Below are 23,465 nucleotides of genomic sequence, written 5' to 3' on the forward strand. Positions count from 1 at the left end.
TGTGAGAGTGTCCTTGGTCTTAATGTAGCTGGAAGATAAAATGCAGATAAAAGAGCCATTGTCTCAGAAGAGCATTAATAAGAAATGAATGTTGATCTTAATTGAGTAGTATTTAAACATACGGGTAGAGGCAGCAGCCTGTAGGGACCCTGTGAGTCTGTTAGAATTTGACTCTCTATCTCATCTCCCTCCTCTTATTACAGTGCCCTCACCACCCAGCTGCCTTATGTTATAAAAATGTAAACTGTCACCCTGGAATTAGAAAAGATTTATATAGAGAGACGAATAATATAGGAGATTTCCAGCTCTTTTACTACTGTTCTTATTTTGAAACAATGTACTCTTCCTATTTTTTTCTAAAATCAATGTCTAAAATGTTATTAACTCACTTTCTGTTCTATCATTGTCATTATTTGCCTGTTTACATTGGTTCCCAATAGCTTAGTTTTAAATTATCCCTGATTCTATTTTGGTGGCTATATCAGAAAGACCGTCCAATGGCCCAAGCTGGAACAATTTGAACAATAACATTAATAATGATAGTTTTGGATTATAACCAAAGAATAAAATAAATATCCAGGGGTCTGTACCAATATAAATAAATGACTGCATAAAGAAATAAATATGTGAGAAGGGGCAGTTCTCCCTTACAGAAGAAGTCCAATTAGCAAAAGGAAAAGGATTGAGAGAATAAAAAATTCAAAAACCACAGAAATCATTGCCACAGGCCAGAGCCACCAATAAATGTTAAAATTAATAAATGAAAGATTAAGGAAAAATAGTAGAGTTGCGTGTAGCTTCAGAGCATCTCACCCAAAATATTTATTAATTACTCTGGTGGTTTTAACTTATATTCACATGTTCCTTGATACTTCTCTCTCTTGATTCTCCTCCCCTTGATTGTGGATTGGATTTAGTGACTTTGCTTCCAGTGAATTGAGTATAGAAAAGGAAAAATGATAATTTTTCAGTGGAGAAATCTGGAAAACATCACCTAACCAAGTGATCAAGGATAACTCACCAGTGATAGGACAGAATGATATACCTCTGTTATTCAAAGAGGACATATCACTTCTGTGTCATTGTTCCTCAAAATCCATAATCTTGATCTAATCATAAGAAAACATCACATAAAAGCAAGTTGAGAGACATTCAACAAAACCTAGCCAGTAGTCCTCAAAACAGTCAAGATCATGCAGTAGTATTGTATCAATGTTAATTTCTTAGTTTTGATAATTATACTATGATTAGGGAAAGCTGGGTGAAGGGTTTATGGGAACTTTCTGTACTCTCTTGGCAACTGTTTGTCACTATTTCAAGTTAAAAAGTTAAAAAAAAAAAAAAAAGACCTATCAAGGGCATAGGAAAGCTTAGATAGAGAAGTCCTAAAATTAATCCTTTTGTTCATTCATTTATTTATATTTTCATTCATTCAACAAATATTTGTTGCCAGGCACTGTACCGAATGCTGAGGATATAGTGAAAAAGATAAACCTGGGTTCTTCCTTTGCAAAGCTTGGCACAGTGCCTGGTTAGGGAAGTTCGGTCCTTGCTGACGTTTCTTAGAGTCACAGCCTAGCGGGGCATGTAGAGGTTTCAACAAAGTCCATATTAAAAGTGGAGTGTTTACGGAAGAGGGGCACTTGACCCAGTTGTGGGTCAGAAAAGGCTTCCGGTAATCCTTTGTAATGTGAAAAGCACATAGTTGAAACTTTCCTTTCAAGTGAGAACAGCATTTTCTATACGTAGGATATACTTATGGCGTAATTTTTGAAATTGATTTATCCTCTTAAAGTCCAAATACCTTCAAAGTAAGAAGAGTGTCCTAAGTTTTCTGCAGTGTCTCAGATCCTTGGGGGTAAATAGTTTTTGAAAGGGGTAAGGGGCTTTAGATCCTTTAGGGTTGGAATCATTGTTATTTTGTGTTTTGATTTAGCCACAGATATGCAACATAATATATTTAGAGGCTCACTGAGATTGTTTTAATTGAATGGTAAAAATACCTTATATTGTGTGCAAGTAATTTTTGATGTTAAAAAGAGGTTCACAGATACACTGAAACCAGAGCAAATATTTATGCAAAAGATTTTCATTGTAACATTTTTATTCTAATAAAACCTAGCAACAAAATCTAAATAAAGAACAAGAGAGTATATGACTAGTGGTTTACCTGTATGATGGACCATAAAATAAAGTAATTAAAATTATTAAATTTTAGTGATCATACATAGGTACCTCTGATTGAGTGGATGAAGTAGATTGTGAAATTTTATATATATATATATATTACTGTATATATGGAAAGGAAAGGAAATACATTAAAATATTAGCAATAATTATCTCAGAGTGGTGGATTGTGGGATTTTTAATACTTTTTTTGCTTTACTTTTTCCACCATGAATATATATAACTTTTGTAATTAGAATAAAATAATTGTGTTCTTCTTTAAGAGGGTAGTACTAATTATTAAAAGTTAGTGGTATTGAAGGTCCACTAAGGCAGTGGCTAGCTAGCAATGCCTTAAGCAAAATGAGAATCCTTCCAGAGCTCAGGAAAACTAGCCTTGCTCTCCTTGGGTAGCATAAATAATAATTTTAAATTTAGCTTCATTTTTGTGCACCTTTTCTCAGTATGTTTTTGAATAGCAACTTTGATGTTTATATATAGAAAGAAACATTGTGTCCATAATAGGTGAGCCCTGGAAGCATTGAGCCTACCTCATGATTCCTCTCTCCTGGATTGTAAGCCTCAAGCACTGAAAAGTACTTTGGCCTATGAGCAAGTGGGTAAACTCACATTGCAAATTAGAGGTATCAGTGGTTCTATTTAATAATAATACTAATTAAAAAAAATGTGGCTTACAATCACAGCCCCTTGTCATTCTGTATTGGTCATTCTCATGTGGCCATTTATTTAGTGTCTTGTCAGCAATTCCATCCACCAGTACTCTAAAAACTTAGGCCTGGCCTAGGTCACTCAGGCCATCAGGCTTGGAAGTAGAGGCCCACTGTCCACAGTGAGACCTGCCTGATGCAATAAAATTAGGTTACAAACCAGGGAAGGCAACAGGTTTTTCAAATGCTGAGCCCTGCCTGACTACCTACACTATCCTGAGACTAAGCCAGTCCAAGCACATTAAAATAAGAAATGAAGACAAGCCATCCTCTTGGAAATGGTTCATATGCTGGAGAAGCAGTTTAATTGATGAAATACTAGGCCTTAAGATGGGATTGACGCAAATGGGAGGTTGAGACCGGGGTGAAATGAGGTAGGAAGGTATAGAACTAGCAGTGGGAGCAAGAGTGCAGGTGTACAGTTGAGGAGGAAATCTTTGAATAGCAAGGTTTCTACCAGGGCCTTCTTTGGAGGAACCATTCTGTTAACTAACTCGCCTTGGGTCTTACTCAGCCTTAAAGGGGTAGACTCTTAATGATTAGGTGGGGACTCTAGCCCTGCTTTTTGCCAGCACGGCTCTTCCCTTGGTAAAGAATCAAATTAGAAAGTTGGCTTGTATGCTCTTTCTAGGGTACATGTACCTACCGTTTGGGTCTGTTTAATACTTTGGGCTACATGCAATTAAAGCAAAACAAAGCAAAAAAAACGTTTTATCTTTGTTTGATCCCCAAACTAAGACTCTTCTTAACTGAGAGATAGACAGAGAAAATGAAAAATTATAAATGAGCTTACCACATCCTCTGAGATTTATTCAGCACTTATCTCAGAAAAAAACTCAAAGAACTTATTAATCTTTGTAACATGTTAGAATAAAAGGATGGTTTTAGCCTCTTGGCCTCAGCTCCCATGATAAGGGTTACCAGAGATGGTATTGGATGTAGGGCCTAGTTTTGAGCACCACTGGGTTATAGGGCCTAAATCTTAAACAGGAAAATGAAATCCAGCAAGGCCAGGTTCTGGAGTAGATAGGGAAACAAAACTGGTGGGACTGTGCATCTCTGAGTTCTCCCCTTTACCTGTTCAGAGGCCTTTCATTGAGCCTTGTTTACCATGCTTTTCTTGTGGTTTGTGACAGATAAGAACTGTATTGATTCCCTAGCATCTGCTGGCAGTAACCTTTGAAAGGGCAGGCGATGCATCACCAGAGAATTTTATCTATCAATATCGGAGTAATAGAAAGACAGGGATGACATCTAATCACAACACTCCTGGCAGATCATAAATCTAAGCTGATACGGTACTAGTAATGGGCAGTAAAAAAAAGGGACATGGATTAACATTCAGATAAAGTCAAAGGGACATTTAGACAGGAAGGACAAGATTTGGCCATGAGAAAAGCCCTGGTATGTATGGTGACCCTCCAGAGGTTCAGGGAAGTTAAGTAACTTGCCCAGGTTTATATACCTAGTAAGTGGTAGCGCTCATCTCAGAGCTTTGGTTTCTTCATCTCTAAAATAGACATGATAATACTTTAATGGATGGTGAAGAATTCAGTAAGATTATGGATGTTAGTGGCTCTTAAAGCTTAGTCTGGGAAAGAGCAGCATCAGCATCATCTAGGATTTATTAGAAATGAAAGTCTGGGGTCCCACTCCACACCTCCTACATTAGAAATTCTCGGGCGGGGTCCAGTAAACAAGACTCCCGGGTGAGTCTGATGCATGCCAAAGTCCGAGAACCACTGATGTGTACACAGACACTCCTATGATGTCAGGTACAGAGGTAGGGTTCATAAAAGCAGCATTTAATTGGTGTTTTTGTTTATTGTTCCTATTACTTGGTCCTACCATTTGTATTAATATTTTATTCTGCTTGCAAGTCCTATATTCCTCATACTTTTTGATTCACAGGTGAATTAGTGCTAAAAAGAAGCATTTTTTGACAGATGGACATTTTTCACATGCTGTAGAACTGGATATATTAATTCTTATGCTCCTTTCGTTTCCAAGGATAGAGGAAACCAGCATTCTACAGGTTAACTTTCTGAGGTGTGCTTTGAACGTATTTAGTGCTTTTTGACCTGTCGGGAAGCTTCCAGCCTGGACAGTGAATAGTGCTACAATTTAATAACATAAATGGAGTCTGTCTGATTCTGCAAAGAAACAGTCTTCCTTGGGGCCCAGAATATATAGTCCCTTCTGCAGTTATACTCACAGTATTTTTAATCATTTCATGTTTTTATTATATCCCAAGTACAAGGTGCTACAAAGAGTCCCTGGTGCTGGCAGTCACTCAAAAAATGGCAAATCTAAAAAGGGAACAGAACAGCAAGTAGCCCATTTGGGATTTTTCTTTTCTTTCTTTTTTTTTTTTTAATTAAAAAAATAAAAAAACTTAAAAAAAAAATAAACACTGCCTTATAATGTTAAAAGGATTGATTTTGGCATCTTATACATGAAAAGTAGTGGTAATAAAGTTCCTCAATTGTTGATGCTTTTTTCTGCAGAAATTATGACTGTGCACAACTGTGGGAGTTTAACTGTGTTTCCATGAAGTACGTAATTCACACTCTAAATGTGACAAGCATGACTTCCCATAAACCTAACGACTTTTTTAAGAGACCAAAAATTCAGAACATTATTCTCTCTGAAACTGCAGTTTAGTAACCCAGCAGAAAGCTGTTCCGAGATCTCCCATGGCAGTAAATGCATCTGGGTGTGCCAGTGGTGAAGTCAGCTGAAAGCTTTCATATAAGAACAAATTTGTTAGAGGACTGAAATACAAACCAGTTGCTACTGCCATATGTTAAGGAACAGAAATACTAGGAAGTAGAACATGGCAATGACCCTTTTGCTGCCCGCCCCTCCCCCCAAAAAAATTATTAGGAAATTTTTGCAGGAATTGAAATTCTAGGTATATGACTTCAGAATGATAGAAGAAACCCTCTCTAAGCTGAGATTTTTAGTCTTAGGTGAATTCTTTTCCTTTTGCTTTCAAGGTAAGTGTTATTTCCTCCTGTTAGGAGCTGCCAAGGCTGCTGTTAGCCTGCTTTGGGATGGTGAGGCACATTCACTCCGGCAGCCAAGACTAAGGCCCACGGTCCTGGCTGATCCATTAAGGGGCCATGTCAAATCGAAACTGTTTACCTCTTCTTCCCCTGAGCATTCAATGAGGCTTTTTCTGTGCCAGCTTCTTTCTGCCTCAAGCTTAAGGCTCTTATTATTTCTCTTAAACTTTTGTTGATGCTGTTACATATATTTTTGTAGGAAATTTTATCTACCAGACAGATGAAAAGGCTTGCTAAAATGGGAAGTGTAGCTTTTATTTTTGCCTCCCTTCAAATCATATATAGTTGAATTTCATCAGTTTTGAAACAAATCTCAGTAATGTCTTTTCAGTTTTCATTTTGGACCACTTGCTTTATTTTCCTGTTTGTTGTTTTGTCTTCATGGCTCAACATTCACAACCACAAAACATAAAAACATAGTAACAATAAAACCAAATAAGCAAAAATTAACTAGGGTACAGCATGTGAACTGGCAGAGCCTGCTAAGTGTGAGAGGACTGTATAGAACTCGTTTTTGCAGCTAAATGCAGAATGATGCATTTGTTTTGGATGCAGTTAGCTAGCTGCTCTGGGAGAGGATTTTCCATTTGTGTATTGATTGGTCTGTGGAGCTTGAGGAAGAATTCTTGATTCTAGTTCCAATGGACTTTATTAGTGGTCCACATCAGTTTGTCCTCGTGCAAATTTGAATTATTATTATTATTATTATTATTATTTTGGCATGGGCAGGCACTGGGAATCAAACCTGGGTCTCTGGCACAGCAGGTGAGAGCTCTGCCTACTGAGCCCTCTTGGCCCACCCCATGCAAACTTGAATTTTTAAAAATCTGTTTTTAAAGAAGTAGAGGTTGCTGAAGCCATGTTTCTCCCTGAAGACAGTCCTCACTTGGGAGTGGGTGTTCACGATCTTCACCTCCCCCGTCGCTGAGATTCACCAATTTGGTGACTTGAGACAAGTTGTCTAGGAACATCCCTTTTTCTAAGATCTTCCTCTATCAAGTCACGAGTCTTATGTTAGGGTTTGTGATAAAGAGGGAGCAATTAGAATTAATGTGCTCTAGGCCAGATCATCTCAAACTTTAATGAATTACTTGAGTCCCTTATTGAAATTCAGATTCTTACTTAGTAGGTCTGGTGTGGGTTTGGAGCTTCTGCGTTTTTAATCATCTCCTAGGGATTGTCAAAGCTGCTGGTCGACCACACGGAAATACAGGCCCTTGGGGAAAAAAGAAAGCCTGGTTTCCTAATTATATTTTTGGTATGAGTGCAATGAGAAACCCATCTCAGTAGTGAACAACAGAAGTGAAGAGAATGTGTGTGTCCTATCGTCTAACTCCTTTTTAAAGTTAGCTCTTTGCCGGTGTTTCCTTAGAAAGCTGGTAAACATAAACTGAAATTTAGCAGAGGTGACAAAGGAGCACTGTCCTTTGTTAAGTTGAAAACTGACGGATGCCAAAGCCCATATGCCAGCCTTGAAGTTCTTCTCGACTCCTCACTTTTGATTCCTTTAACATCCTGAGCTCTACTCATCTCCGTATTCCTTTACCTGGCTCTTATCAGCTCTTGAGTGCTTTGTGCCAGAAGTCTCTTAATTGATCTTCCTGGCTCCTGCCTTTTTCCTACCTTCAGTCTCCCCTCTTCCTCAACACAGAAGTTGTCTTTTAAAACACGGGTGTGATCCTATCACTCCCTGGATTAAAATCACTTAATGGCTCCCTATTAATTACAAGATAAAGTGCAAATTCCCTAGCAGAGCATACAGTGTCCTTCAATATCTGGACCTAATGACCTTTCCAGAAAGCGTTCCTTCCTGTCATCTTCAGAACACCCTGTACTCATTACATTGTTCAAAGCATGCCATGGTCCTTCTCTCACATTTCTCCTCTTGTTTCCCCCTCTCTAGAATCTTCATTCCCACCCTTTCTGAGCTGGTCTTCCCTCCTCCACATTCTCCTAGCACATTATTATATTTGTGAGTTAAAATTCTAATTATATTATATTATCAGTGTTTGTATATGTGTCTGTCTCCCTCATAAAATTCTTGAAGCAGGGCTGTTTTATCTATTGGGCACTATAGGCAAATACCAGGTCCTATTTTCAAGAGCCTTGTAAAAATGTTTGAGACATGGAAAAGAAAATTATTGTCTTCAGAATAAAATATGCAATTGGAATGAATAATAATTTCAAAATCAAAATTATAAAAGTCCTTTATAATTTTTAATTCAAAATTATAATAAATGCGGATTATGGGTACAAAGTAATATATTTTGATACTATATGAAATGGTATTTACAAAAATGAGAGTACCTAGGATCTACAAAGGTTTTAAAACAGTCCTTCATTTAGCAACTTGTATCAACAAACATTTATTGAACACTTCTATAAGCTGGCACAGCATTATTCTCTGAAAATACAAAGATGAATAGGATAGTGTGACTGCTCTCGAGGAACTAAGAGTAGTTGAAATAATTATAATAATATTTATAAGTATGTTGGGGGGGGCACACAACCTATGTGCCAAACATTATAGCTTAGAGAGGGAGGTATTGTTAGACTCTTTTCACATGGTAAACCTGAGGCTTTTGAGAGCTTAAATAACTTTCCTAAGGTCTAGCTGATAACCAGCAGAGCCAGCACTTGAACTCAGATGAAAATCAGCTGGAAGAAACCACCCTATACACAAATGATCACAGAGCAGCCAGCGTAGTAAGTGTTGATACTGAAACAAGAACAATACACCGTGAGCCGGAAGTCAAGAAACCTGAGCAGTCATCAGAGCTTCACCCAGAAAACTGTTGACTTTAAGCGGAATCCTCCAGAACAAGTAGGAATTTCATGTCAGTTTTCCTGCTCTTGTAAATAGAGTAATAATAGATGGATTTGAGCAAGTAATAACATAAGAAATTAATGTCAATGATAATGTCAGTCACTATTTATTGATTTATTTCTTACATTCAAGGGTATATTTTTTAATCTGAGAATTTCTGTTAGCATCAAAAGAATGATTGTCAAACAAAGCCAAATATTAGTATTAATTAAATTGTGTTTATGCACTTTTCTTTTGTCCGGGGTCAAATGAGCTCTTGCACTTAGTGATAAAGGAAGAAATTATCTGTGAGAAGTGGCAGCCGGCATTGGAGGAAAGCAGCGTAGGATATATATAAGCCTAACAGGCTGAGACTGTTTACAGAGAAGGTGCAAACAGTTCTACATATTTCAGTAACTCATTGGGTTCTCCCTTTTTAGGAACATAGGATAAAGAAAGTGAAGTCAACAAGCCTTGCAGAAATTTTTTCTTTCATTTCATCTATCATTTAGAGAGAGAGATTCAGTTGTATAGAACCCTCAGTTTTTTTTAATTGAAAAATCTTCACACACATACACTCCATCCACAGTATACAATCAGTAGCCCACAAAATCATCACATAGTTATGTATATATCACCGTGATCATTTTTAGAACATTTGCATCACTCCAGAAGAAGAAAAAACTCATACATCCCATGTCCCTTACCCCTATCTCACACTGATCACAAGTATTTCAGTCTACCCGATTTTTTCTTTACCTCTTATCCCCCCCCCATTATTTATCTATTTATTTTTCCTCAATTTTTTTTTACTCATCTGCCCATAAAAGGAGAATCGCATACAAGGTTTTCATAAACACACAATCACACTGTAAAATCTATATATTTATACAGTCGTCTTCAAGAATCAAGACTAAGTCTAAAACTCTGGCTTCCTATAGACCCCAGCCAAGAGTGGAACCACAGTAGAGCACAAATCGCTGATGTCAGAGACATTCCTGAGTCTGCTAGGATGTGGTATCTGATCCTTGGCAAATTTCCAACTCTGGTACGTAGGCTCCAAATAAATGATGGTATTTATTTCCAAAAAAATAAAAATAAGAATCAAAGCTACTGGTACACAGTTCAGTGGTTTCAGGTACTTCCCTCTAGACACAGCCAATACAGCAAAAACTAAAAAGGGTTATCTATATAATGCATAAGATTAACTTCCAGGATAACCTCTCAAACTCTGAAATCTCTCAGTCACTGAGACTTTACTTTGTTTCATTTCTCTCTTCCTCCTTTTGGTCAAGAAAGCTTTCTCAGTCCCATGATGCCTGGTCCTGGCTCATCCCAGGAGTCCTGTCCCACATTGCCAAGGAGATTTACACCCCTGGGAGTCATGTCCCACATAGTGGGGAGGGCAATAAGTTCACCTTCCAAGTTGGCTTAGAGAGAAGCCACATCTGAGCAACAAAAGAGGTTCTTGGGGGAGGGGTGGATGGGGGAGACTCATAGGCATAATTATAAGTAGGCTTAGATTCCCCTTTGTCAGGAATAAGTTTCACAGGGTTGAACTCCAAGATCAAGGGCTCAGCCCATATAATTGGTTGTCCCCACTGCTTGCGAGAATATCAGGCATTTCCCAAATGGGGAAGTTTAATATTTCTTTCTTTCTCCCCAGTCCCCCCAGGGGACTTTGCAAATACTTTTTTATTATCTGCCCAAATTACTCTGGAATATATCCGGACATCACACTAAACTGTACAAACCAACAAGATCTCTCACCCTATTCAAGAGTCCTTGTAATTATGGTGTTCAAATAAACTGACCAAACAAGTTAAATTATATAATGCACTACCCAAAATACAAATTTTGCACCAAATAAACATCTCTTCCTTTGGCCTCACACAGAAGTTGAAGTTTCAAAATATGGACATCATCTTTCACCCTGTATTCTGATTTACCTTAGTCCTAGCCAGGTCAGCTTCATTCCTATCTCTAGTCGAAGTCTGATCACTTTTTCAACTTTTTAACAGTTGCTGTATGGGGTACTGCTGACTTTCATAGCTTCAGAACTCTAACTCTGAGTGTCAGGTGTCACATAAATACCTGAAGTTTCAGGGAACAACCAAGTTTTATACAAATAGCTCAGCATTTCAGAATTTAGAAATGACAGCTACAACTCCAGGCTAGATGTGACTGCTGAAAGAGCTTACAATCTAGGACCCTTTACAATAGCCCCCAACCTGATAACCCATGCTCTTGACTTCATGGAACCCTCACTTATGTGGTACCACATTACCAACCTAACTCTTGTAACCCTTTACATCCTTGGAATTAACATGGAAAATGGTCTCTCAACTAATTATGGGCCTATCTATCTATCTATATTTTTTTATTGATACATATTCACATACCATGTAATCATCCAAAGTGTACAATCAGTGGTTCACAGTATCATCATACAGCCATGCATTTATCATCACAATCAACTTTTTTCTTTTTTTAAGAAAAACAACAAAAACACAAAACAAATTTCAAAGCATATCACAACAATTAGTTGTAGAACAGATTTCAGAGTTTGGTATAGGTTACAATCCACAATTTTAGGTTTTTGCCTTCTAGCTGCTCTAAGATACTAGAGACTAAAAGACATATCAACATAATGATTCAGCAGTCATACTCATTTATTAAACCCTACCTTCTCTGTACAACTCCACCATCAACTTTGATCTTTCTCCCACTTTTTAGGGGTATTTGGACTATGCCCATTGTAACTTTTTCATGGTAGAAGGGGCTATCGATAATGTAGGGTAGGGAAATGGAACTAGTTGATGGTTTGGAGAGGCTGGCCCCTCTGCAGTTCAGGACTTAGCTGTTCCAGTGATCCATTTTGGAGGTCATAGATTTCTGAAAAGTTACCATAGTGCATGGAACCTTTGTAGAATCTTATGTAATACCCTAGGTATTCTTTATGATTGACAGGAATGATTTTGGTTGGGGTTTGGCAAGTTATAATAGGTAGCAATGTCTAACTGAAACTTGCATAAGAGTGACCTCCAAAGTAGCCTCTCAACTCTATTTGGACTCTTTGAGCCACTGATAACTTATTTGTTACACTTCTTTTCCCCCTTTTTGGTCAGGATGGCATTATTGACCCCACAGGACCAAGTCCAGGCTCATCCATGGGAGTCATCCCACACCACCAGGGAGACTTTCACCCACGTAGTAGCGAGGGCACTTATTTCACTTGCAGAGTTGGGCTTGGAGAGAGAGAGGCCATGTCTAAGCAACAAAAGAGTTCCTCCAGAAGTAACTGTTAGGCATACTTATAGATAGGCTAAGCTTCTCTGCTACATACGCAAGCTTCACAAGAGCAAGCCTCAAGATCAAGGGCTTAGCCTATTGATTTGGGTGTCCCTAATGTTTGACACAGTATCAGAGGTTTCCCATAGTAATGTTTAATAGTTCCATATTTTTTCTCCCACCCCTCAAGGGAGGGATGCTTTTTGATTATCTGCTTAATATACTCGGGGATATATCCAAGCATTACATTTAGCTATACAGAATTTAAGACCCTTATTCTTGTTCTGGGGTCCCTGTGTTTGGATTGTTTAAATGATCTATCCAGACAGGTTGAGTAAGATTATGTGCTATAGAACATTTAGTTCTGGACAAAATAAACCTTTCTTCCTTTGGTCTCAAAGGGTAGATGAGGTTCTAAAATACAGACAATGTCTTCCTTACCCCTGTATTCTGAATTACCTTAATCCCGACCTGATCAGCTTTCTTCTAATCTCTAAATGCCAAGTTATACATGTATAAAACAGCCTTTCAAAATCCAGAAATAACAATTACCACTCTGGACTAAATGTGACCGTAAAAGGAGATTACAGTTTAGGCCCCTGATTTCTTATAAGTAGTTTCTAAATGAGACCATGCAATATTTGCGCTTTTGTTTCTGGCTTGTTTTGCCTCACCAAATGTCCCATAGATTCATTCACAATGTTGCATGCCTCACAACTTCATTCCTTTTTGTAGTAGCACAATATTCAATCATATGTCTTTACCATCGTTTGCCAATACACTTCTCAGTCAGTACATCCTTCAGCCACCTCCATTCATTGGGCATCATGTATAATGTCCAAAGTCCACAGTCTCTCAACACTCTCAATTTTAGATAATCTCATTATTTCCAAAAGAAAGATAACCAATAAACACACCCTCACCAAATAGAAAATCTAAACCTGCCGTTGACTCTTGTCCTTCCCCCTATTATTTACCCCTGGTGCTGCTGTGGTATTTTTAATGTTTTCCTATTGAACATAGCTCATGGCACGCAATAGCAGTTTTCCCTCTTTACCCCCAAATTATACCCTTTTTGTAAAAGTTTCATACCTTTGCAGTAGTTCATGGCAAGAACTTACTTATATTTGTAGTGTTAATCAGTGGGTCATATGGGTCTATACAACCCCTTTCAATCATGCTCACCTTCAGTATGCTAATACTACTTAAAGACCCACTAGTGAAGTACCTTTACTTCTGTCTATTCCCTTACATTTAAGTTCAACCTCATTAGCTAACTATTCACCTGCCTCTAGCTTCCGTGTATCTCTAGGGCCCCTATATTCTATATTATAAGCCTCTGATTTTACCTTTACCATGATCATAAAAGTGGATCATACAGTGTCTATCCTTTTGTGTCTGACTTATTTCACTGAACATTATGTCCTCAAGCTTATCCAGCTTGTCATGTGATTCAGGACGTCGCTTCATCTTATTCTGCATAATATTCCATCCTATGTATATACCACATTTTGTTAATCCACTTGTCTGTTGATGGGCACTTGGATTATTTCCATCTTTTGGTGATTGTGAATAATGCCACTGTGTATATCGGTGTGCAAATGTCTGTTGTTTGTGTCACTGCTTTCATCTCTTCTGGGTGTATACCAAGTAGTGCTATTGCCAGGTCATAGGATAACTCAATATTTAGTTTTCTAAGGAAACGCCAAACTGTCTTCCATAGCGGCTGTGTATCATCATCCATTCCTACCAGCAGTGCATAAGTGCCCCAATTTCTCCACATCCTTTCCAATATTTGTAGTTTCCTTTTGTTTAATAGCAGCCATTCTTATAGGTGTGAGGTGGTATCTCATTGTAGTCCTGATCTACATTTCCCTTATAGCTAATGAAATTTGGCCCTATGTTTAAAGGTAAAGAGACCAGGGCAATTAAGTGATGTTTTTAATTTCATAGAGAAAACCCAATTTCACATATCCAGTTCCCTGCCTGCATTTTACTTACGGTGGTTTTAGTTTGCAATTTAGCATACGTTTGATGGAGATTTTTTTGTTAACTTTCGAATGAAAAGAATACTAGCCAAAACTATGAAATTGAAGAAATCCCATGGGTTCTAGAAGCTTGTAGGAAGGTATTCATAATGGAGATAGGCAGATAGATGGTGATGATGCTAATGAAAGAAGAGGAAGAGGAGGAGACCGTAATCATTTGTTTAGCATTTTTGGAGCTTAAATAATACTGCCACATGCTTTTCCTCACTTGACTCTCATAATAATCCTCTAGGAAAGGCTCCATTTTAAAGTATAGAAACATTTGGAGTTTCAGAGATTTTTCCCAGCTTTTCTTTTACCATCAATAAACTCAGAACTGCAGCACAAATTATTGTTTCCTAAGTCCAACGGTCTTCTCATTTCTCCTTGGTTGCCCTCTGACTAGTACAAAATAGGCACACGTTATGTCTGTATCATATATTTCTGATTTCAGTGGTGACTATTTGACAGCCTATCCTTGAATGATACTAATCAAGTTATTTTATAGTGGTACCAATTTTGATGGTTCTTGTGCATATCTGACTGGCATAGGCTTTGCGTGGGGCAAGCATGAGAGTAGAATCTGGAATCTTCTTTGGCTAACAGTTCTCTTCATATTCAAACTCTGGCTTAAAAGAGCTTTCTAAGTTTAGTATGTTTCTTCCCAAACTCAGCTGGGACCCAGAAAACTTAAGACCACAGAGGTTAACAAAACACCACTTGTTTTATGACTGACAGATGATAAAGTGAATAACTCATCAGCAAGAGCCTTAGTCACAGAACTCAATTTTCCAGCTAAGAAATTCTCAATTCATATAATAGTCCAAAGCTACTTGGCTTCCTGGTAGGAGATGTAAGTTGAATGTTGCAGCATTATTCAGCATGATGATTATCATGGGTTTACAGCTGTTTCTTAAACAAACCATATTATACACACTCAGAATACTTTCTAGAATAAGAAATGAAACATTTATCCCCCCCTGTTTCCCCGTTTTCTTTTTCTGTAGTAATACCAGTTGAAGCTGACATTCACTCTGAGTCCATAGCTTATGTGTTCCAACTGATATCCTTACCTGCTTGTCCTGTCGGCTCTAAGGTTTAAATTTGGAAGGTTTTCAATGGCTCTTGTTGGCAGGAAAAAAAGAACGAGGAGATGAGAGAGCGACTTCTATTATAGCCAAATTTCAGCCATATAGACTGTCAATATTAATGAACACCCTTGAAGCAGATATTGTAAACCCCTGAAATTGGAGTTAAGCTGCCTTTGAGTCAGGATCATTTGGTAGACATACAGACATTTTCTCTCTAAATAATAAAGACCTGCTATTTAAGCTCTGGTTGTAACCTATCTTTGGAGTATATTGGAACATGCTGACTGCTGACAAATTGTTTAGCTTCAAATTCTTCTGTATGCTGAGAGTATTGCTTTGGTTTTATGCCTGAGTCATATAAATGAGATACAGTAGATTCTTTCCCTAGTTCTCCTCTATTCTTTTAGCATAATGAAGCTTAATGCCCTTCCGGCTACTTCATTAATATAGTATAATTGTTAATGGCACCAGATCTAGCGTTAAACAGGGATAAGTTCAGATATTGATTCCACCACTTATTTAATCTCTCTTAATCTCAGTTTCCTTATCTGTAAAATGGAGATGATAATGAAATACTGAACCACATAGGATCATTGTAAGGATTCAATGAAAGAATGGGAAAAAAAAAAGCATAGTGCCTAGAATGTTGAAAACATTTAAATATCTGTTAACTATTATTATCATGCAGATGATTACAATAATGTCCTCCTCCAGAAAATTGTGTGCGTTTTCTTGATATTAAAAAAATAAAAATTAGAAAATAATTTTACTTAGGAAAAGTAATTATTTCTTTCTCTTGCCCCCAGATGTGAAGAATAGCAGTTACTTCCCTTTTCTCTGTGTATGATAATTATTGTTGCATGTATAGCCTCGTGATTTTAAAATATCTTATTCAAACTGTTAATCTTTTAACAACCTGAAGGCAAATGTAAAGGGGGAAAAAAAACGATTTTAGTGAGTTGGAGCAAAAAGTGATCTAAGTTTACTTGTGGCACCTTTTATGAAAGGAAAAATGTTAATAAATGATTGCTTAAAAACAGTTTAAAAAACAAGGGAATTGCATGTGTCCTTCTCCTTGAGACTTGAGGCTGGGGTTCTAAGGAGATTCGATTTAAAGAATTTTGTAGAGAAACAATTAGTTACGGCAAGTGTTCTGAAAAATCGACATTTGATATGCTATGCTTATGACCTAGGGGAATTGAGAAGAATCAGTTGAGTAGAAGTGACCAAGGAGTTAATCATCCTCATAGCTTTGAAATCCTAAATTTTACTTTTCATTTGGTTAGAACAAAAGGCATTATATGTTCTTACAAAGTGAGAGCTCACCAGAAGCCACTGCAGTGTATATGATAAATAGTTTAGCTACTAAAATCTCTTCTGGGGTAAGGGAGAAACACAAATTCCCTTTAAAGTTCATAGTAATAATAGGACAGAATATTTGCATCTTTCTTTGTGGTTTTCAAATATTTTAATATATATTAGGAGTTTTCATCATATAAGGCTTTTGTTTTAGTTGTGAATACCTGGTGGTGTTGGAAATGTAGATACCTCTCTGTGAATTAAAACAGTTGGTTCCTATCATCTCAGACTTCAGCTAAGTTTAAAGCCTGTGCTCACCACTCTGGAGGGTGTGTGAGTTGGTACTTCATCAGCTACCTGCAGCTGTTTGCACAGTTCATTCCTTTGATTGTGACTTCTTCCCCTCCAGTCCAAACTTGTGAGCAGCAGAATTTTCTACAATAAGTTTTCACTTGACAAAACAATCTATAATATATCCCAGAGAACAAAAAAGTTTATTACCAATTCATTAGCAAAGCCTCAGTGTAGAAGAGCAACAGTTGGCCTTAGGCACAACTCCATTTTGTCTCAAAAAAACTTAATCTATTTTGAAATGTTGGAACACCACCCAGTTTTGAATTGCTGCTAAAGCAGCTCACTCTAAAACTGTTCTTTTAGTCTTCTTTTGCCATAAACGGACATCACAGAATCAAATCCATTGAGGAGAAACTGCTTGCTTTGCCAACACAATTAGTTTTGTAAGAAGCCTCGGTCTTCAGATTGTCCTTCTCCAAAGTCCAAGTTGGATGACTGTAGTTATTTTTTAATTAATATTTTAAAGAGCTCCCTTTCTCCCAAGAGCCTCTAAGCAGATTTAGCAGGCTTAAGATGACTCTTCCACAAGGTGCTTTCAATGTCATCTCACAAGCAAATAAAATAGTGCACTGCTACTCTTTTGACTCTCTTTTTTTTCCTCTCTCTTTTAATTCTCATTCAACCTGTTCACTGGAGGGGTTTTTCTTCAGAGTTAGGCTATCTTCTCTTCAAAAAAGATGCTATCTTTTTGATGAATGAAAAGACCAGGAAATCTGTCCAGCTATGAAAAGAAGTAAGAGAAAAAGAAATCTGGGCTTTTCACCTATCAATGTAAAGAGCAGAAAGGTTCAGTGATTATTATTATCTTTAATGATTAATTTTTGTATTCCTGTTTCTTTTATTACCCTTAGCTTCTTTGATAAGTGAGTTTTAATGGAGAAACTAATTAAAATCTTCAATTTTAGTGGATGAGTATCATTTCCCACAAACATTCTCTGTAGGGGATTGTACCTCTTCCTTTTCTGGGATCAGGCAGCTCAGACTTTAAATATCATAATTGCTTGGCCCTTTAGTTCAGCGGGCACTGATTAAGAAGTCGTATTGAGCTTAGTTCTTTTAAAGGGAAAGCAGCTGATGTGATGGTTGAAATTGAAATAGCACAGGCCTGGACACTATAACTGCTTTCTTTTGTCACAGTCTTCCTTGAAAAGAGTTTCACACATCTAATCAATGTTTCCTTTCACAAAAGAGATACTCATCCTATATGTAAATACAACTTGGACTATGCTTGACCTCCATTATTAAGCCTTAATGTTGAAAACCAGGAGACACGAAAGTGAAAATAGCCTAATGCCTATTAGTCTGTGAAGTTAAGACTCAGGTCACCTTTGGTTGAGCATGGCGTCAGGGATCATTCTCTTGGGAGGGAAAAGCAGCAACAGCTCTTCTTGCAACTGAAATAGTGTAAGATTAGAGGATTCCAAGGGGGCATGAGTCACTTTACATAATTCTTTACAATAACTTTTATCCTATTTCAAAACCTGACTACTTTCCAGTTTGTGAGTTGAGGGTGGAATTATAAAATATGTAATTATAAAATATGTATTCACTAGTTAAGTTTTGTTGGCCTTAGATTCATTAAAAACCTGGTTTGGGAACTATGAAGGAGAAATCTTGTGGTGCCATTTCACAGCTGCCTCTCCCCAAAAGAACTTCACAATATAAGGGAGGGTGGAGGAAATAAGATGCCCGGAACTAGGCCTTTGTCTAACCTGGCGTGGTTGATGTTAGACCCTGAGCTGAGCGCATTGCGGTGAGCCACCACCATAAGCATCAGTATTCTTGGCTGTTCTCCCTTCCTCTGCATTTTGGAGTCAAAGGTGAAATTCCATCTTTAACCCCCCTGTGGTTGTCTGCACAGTGATTAATGAAGTAGATATGAATCCCTGCAGACCTCTCAGAGGGTGGATGAGGGATGGAATTTCAGTTTTTATTTTTAAAAACCAGGCCTTTTGCTTAATACAGCTTTTAAAATTAATGTCCTTTTTTGAATGCCAAGAAAACAAAGGGAATTTCCCAAACGTGTATGCAGCTTGACACAATAGGCCTTAATTGGTGTCAAGGAGATGCGAGGATGAATGGGAAAATGCCCATTTAGCTGATAAGACTGAAAAGTGGAGCCTTGTTATGAGCTGTCATCTCAACGTGTATTTAAACTATAGTGAAACTGAAACATATTTGCCATATAGATCATAATGACTCCAAGGGAGCCATTATACTCTATTATGTAATTACATAATCAAAGCATGCATAGTAATCAGCTTTTGGAATTCAATGCTAATCAAACATACCTATAGTATGTGTTTAAGCTAAAATAGAGAACGTTAATTTGCCATTAGTCAACTAAACAAGAATGTGTATACAGAATATTCATGAATAGCTTCATGTTGTGTCAGATGATATTTTTTGTTTTGTATTCAGGGGAAATCAACAATTTTAATTGAAGAAAAAAACAGTACTGAGGAAGATTATTCTTTAGCTTGCCGTTCAAAAATTTGCCTCACCTTTTACTGATTATAAAAGGAGATTAGATTAGGTGCAACGTTTTTTCCCTTACAGAAACTCAATTGACACAACAGTAATTTCGTTACAGGAGATTCTCATGAAATCCTGACCATCTCAATGCCACAGGACACCGTATTAGAAATATTACATATAAAACAAAGCTTTAAAATGATCTTGAACGTGTATTACTTTTATAATCAGAAACAAATCAGTAAAATGTTACTTAAAAATAATCAAAATAGAAATAACTTGATGGCCTAGATTATTTGACCTCCGTTCTTGGCTGTACCTCACACTGTACATATTTTCTTAAGCATATCTTCTCCTGGACCTCTGTTTCTTCATCTATAAAATGAGAGTTGATCTCTAAGTTCCTTTCAGTTATACTGATCTTTGATTCCATAAGGTTCTACAAAAAAGAAGGCGCCACAGATGAAATGTTTTGGTCAGTGTCACATATTCTTGTATACTCAGTTATTTGTTGAGTTGGTTTAGTTTATTTTCTCTCTGAGCTTATGATCTGTATGGTTTGCATTCATAATGAATTAAGTGACTGTTAAGTAGACAGTCTTCAGAGCAGACAATCCAACAAATTCGGCTTTACTGTTTGGGATAGCAAAACATGGATAAGATCAAAAAGGTTAAGAGAAGCCTTGTAAACAGCAGACAGATTGAATGTGTTTGATTTTACATAAATATTCAAGTACTCATGAAGACTGAAATATTGCCTCTTTTCAAAATAAAGAACCATGTTTGTTTTGAAGAGGTCTCACCATTAACCTTGACCCATGCTTGATGGGCCCCTCTTTTTGGACACTGGTTCACACCATCTCACACTGAATGAATAAGAATGGTACTGTAATGTTTTAATGGGACTCAATTCTTTCATCAAAAGCTTTCGTGGCTTGAACTTCAAATAATTTATTTTCAAATTACTTTTACTGTAATTCTTATTAATTCAAATAGGTTTCTGATTTGATATAAAACTCTGTAAATGCAGGGAACAGTTTAATGAATTGAAAGATAGGATTGAGTCTTTTAAAGGAAATGTATAAAATATGCTGACGATAATTGCTTAGATAGAAATCAAATCTTAATAGCTTTGTTAATGATTTGTAGTGAACGCTGTGTTTACGTTGACTTGGGGGAACATATGCAGTTAGAATGATTTTTCCCTCTGGGTTTCAACAAAATCTTTTTTTTTTTTTTTCTTTTCTTGAAGTGTACTCAATTCTGGGCTATCTATGAGAAATGTTAGCAGGAACTGTGGTGCTTCTCTTGGTGATGGTTTTATTCTGGTAGGCAGAGGGGCTCTTCTTCCCAGGGGGGTGCAGCACCAGCACTGTTGTAATAATGGTATCCAGTAGGAATTCAAAGCTTCGAGTCAGAGAGGGCATACATATCAGAAGAAAATAAGATTTCCAAAACCGTGCAAGTTTTTTGCCTCTTGGAAAAGTCCAAACCTAGACAAAAGCCTTAATTTGTGAAAACTTTCAAGAAATACATATATATACAATGTATTTTAAAATCAATGACTACGTTGATCACCAGCAGATTAATCATTTTTGTAGGGGTGGAGAGCAGTCTGTATTTTCAGTTTACCTTTTGCCTGTTTAGGCAACATGGCTGTGCTGATAATGTTAGGTTCAGTTTTCATACAATAGAGGGGGAGTTAAAAAGGGTCCCTAATATGATTTTGCCACTGAAGGAGTATGTCAGGTGACTTTATTAGCTGTTTCTCAGGGCAAACTGTCTTTCCAGTTAAGAGTCCTTGGCGTTCCTTGGGTATCAGTAAAAGTTTACATAGTTGCTATAGTATAAACTGAATTCTGTTTTAACTATGACTTGCCCTTTGATTATAGACTTGACTGGAGAGACTCCCCTGGTGTAAATGAAGTGCTTTATTTATTAACAGCCGGGCAGCAGGGGCGAGAGTTCTTCGCGCTGGCAAATGCCCGCCGAGCAGTGGTAATAAAGGCATTCTCTCGGGGCAAAATGTGTTGAGTGTTAAAAGAAGGAAACAGTAGTAAACAAGGTGTTTTATATTCAGGACAGTTGCTCTCTCATCTTGAAGTGTGTAATTGTGTTCCGGAGAAATTATGGAAATAAAAAAAATCAGAAGTTGCCTATAGTGAAATAACCCTTTTTTAAAACAAGGCAGGGCCAATAGAACCTTGACAACAAATCCTGGTGTTGGCTGGTAAAAAATACAAGCTGTGTGGGCTACAGAATCTGAGAGAACAGGATTCAAACACCAGTTTGACCACTTAGCTGAATCACATTATGCAAGTTCTTTAAGTCCCTCTGAGTTTCAGTTTCTTAGTCTTCAACATGGCAATGTTGAAAACTCCAAGAGTTTGAGAGGGAAGAGGGTGTAAAACGGCACAGTGCAGTGCCTAGCACTAGATAGACATATGTTCCTTCCCCACTGCCCCAGGAGCTATTTCTCATTTCAGGTTCCTTCTTCGAGAGTTGTACCACCTCCTTCCCATATTGTTGATGGATAAATTCCAGTCTATGTCAGTGTTTTGTGCAATACCATTTAAGCAGTTTATAATAAAATGAGGTTTCAGGAAAAGAATAAATGAACTGAGCTCATTGAAAGTGGAGTTAATATGGGATTTATGTACTTTAGAAATTGAGTCATGTCCCCACAAAAGGCATGACCAGGTCCTGTGAGTCTGAACTAACTTATAAATAGGACCTTTGAGAGTGTTAGTTAAGGTAGACCTAAACTAAATGAATGTGAGCCTTCATTCAGTATGACTGAAGTCCTTAAAAGCAAAGGAAGTTGGACACAGAGAAGCCACAGGGAGCAGCCAGAAACTAAAAGCCAATGGAATTCAGAAGAGAAAGGAGAAAATGCCACCATGTGCATTGCCATGTGGCAGAAAAGCCAAGGAACCTCAAAGATTGCCTGCCAGCTAGAAGACCAACCCCAAGGAGGAAGTAAGACTTCTAGCCTCTGAAGCCATGCACCATAAATTCCTGTTGTTAACCCAACTGTTCATATGGTATTTGTATTTGCAGATGGGAAACTAAAATAGTTTTTGGTACGGGAAAGTAGGGTGTTGCTATGGCAATTACCTAAAAATGTGGGAACAGTTTTGGGATTGGGTAAGGATTAGAGACTGGAAAAATTGTGAGGTGTCTGATAGGGAAAGCCTAGATTGCATTTAAGAGAACTATAAATAGAAATACAGATATTAAAGGTACTTACAATGAGGCCTTAGAAGGAAACGATGAATATATTATTGGAAACTGGAAGAAAGGTGATTCTTGTTATACAGTGGCAGGTGACTTGGCAAAATTGTGTTCTGATGCTGGATGGAAGGCAGAACTTGAACACAATGAACTTTGATGTTTATCCGAGGAGATTTGCAGGCTAAGTGTGGAAGGTGCAGTCTGGTTTCTCTTTGCAGCTTATAGTGAAATGAAAGAGGAAAGAGATAAACTGAGGATTTAACTTTGTATGATAAACACAAAGAAACCAGCAATGGAAGATTTGGAAAATTCTTAGCCATGTGAGGGTTTAACTGAACAACTCTTTGCTAAAGAGAACATAGAAGAACATGGATCCAGTCAGCCATTTCAGAGGAAGTGAGGACTGGAAGTACAATTATCTAGGATGGATCTGCAGAAAATTCTATTGTCTGATGGTTTGGACCCTGGAACTACATGTAAGGCCAACAAGATTTTGTCAAAATTTATATAAACAGAGGCAGTGCCTGAAAGGGACAAAAAAGGGACAAATTGAAGGAGGAATAACTACAAGGGCAGAACCATGGAAAGCTGAGGTTTAACTGAAGAGATCATGGGACAGAAGAGTGGGCCCACCCATGGGTATGGAAAGAGAATTCTGCCCCTGCACTTAGAGAAGGCAGGCCTTGTGCCCCATTGTTCAGGAAGAATATCACCATTCCATTCCCAGAAAGCCTGGCTGCCATTCCCATGCTTGGAGAAGAATTTTGCCCCAGGATGGATCATATTCATATCTGATTTTGATGAGCCTTTGTACTTAGCCTTGTTCTAAATGGCTCAAGACTTTTGAGATATTGTGATGGTATGAATGTATTTTTGCATGTAGAAAGAACCTGTCTTTTGGGGGCTCAGGGGCAGACTTCTGGGGA

General features: G+C 37.6%; 1 protein-coding gene across 9 annotated transcripts in view; it reads left to right on the forward strand.

Annotated features, from left to right (window-relative positions):
- CADM1 (cell adhesion molecule 1) overlaps positions 1–23,465 on the forward strand; it is a 360,723-nt gene that overhangs the window by 262,733 nt on the left and 74,525 nt on the right. The window lies entirely within an intron of this gene.

This window comes from Tamandua tetradactyla, chromosome 8 (assembly GCF_023851605.1).
Source record: "Tamandua tetradactyla isolate mTamTet1 chromosome 8, mTamTet1.pri, whole genome shotgun sequence".
Classification (NCBI taxonomy): Eukaryota; Metazoa; Chordata; class Mammalia; order Pilosa; family Myrmecophagidae; genus Tamandua; species Tamandua tetradactyla.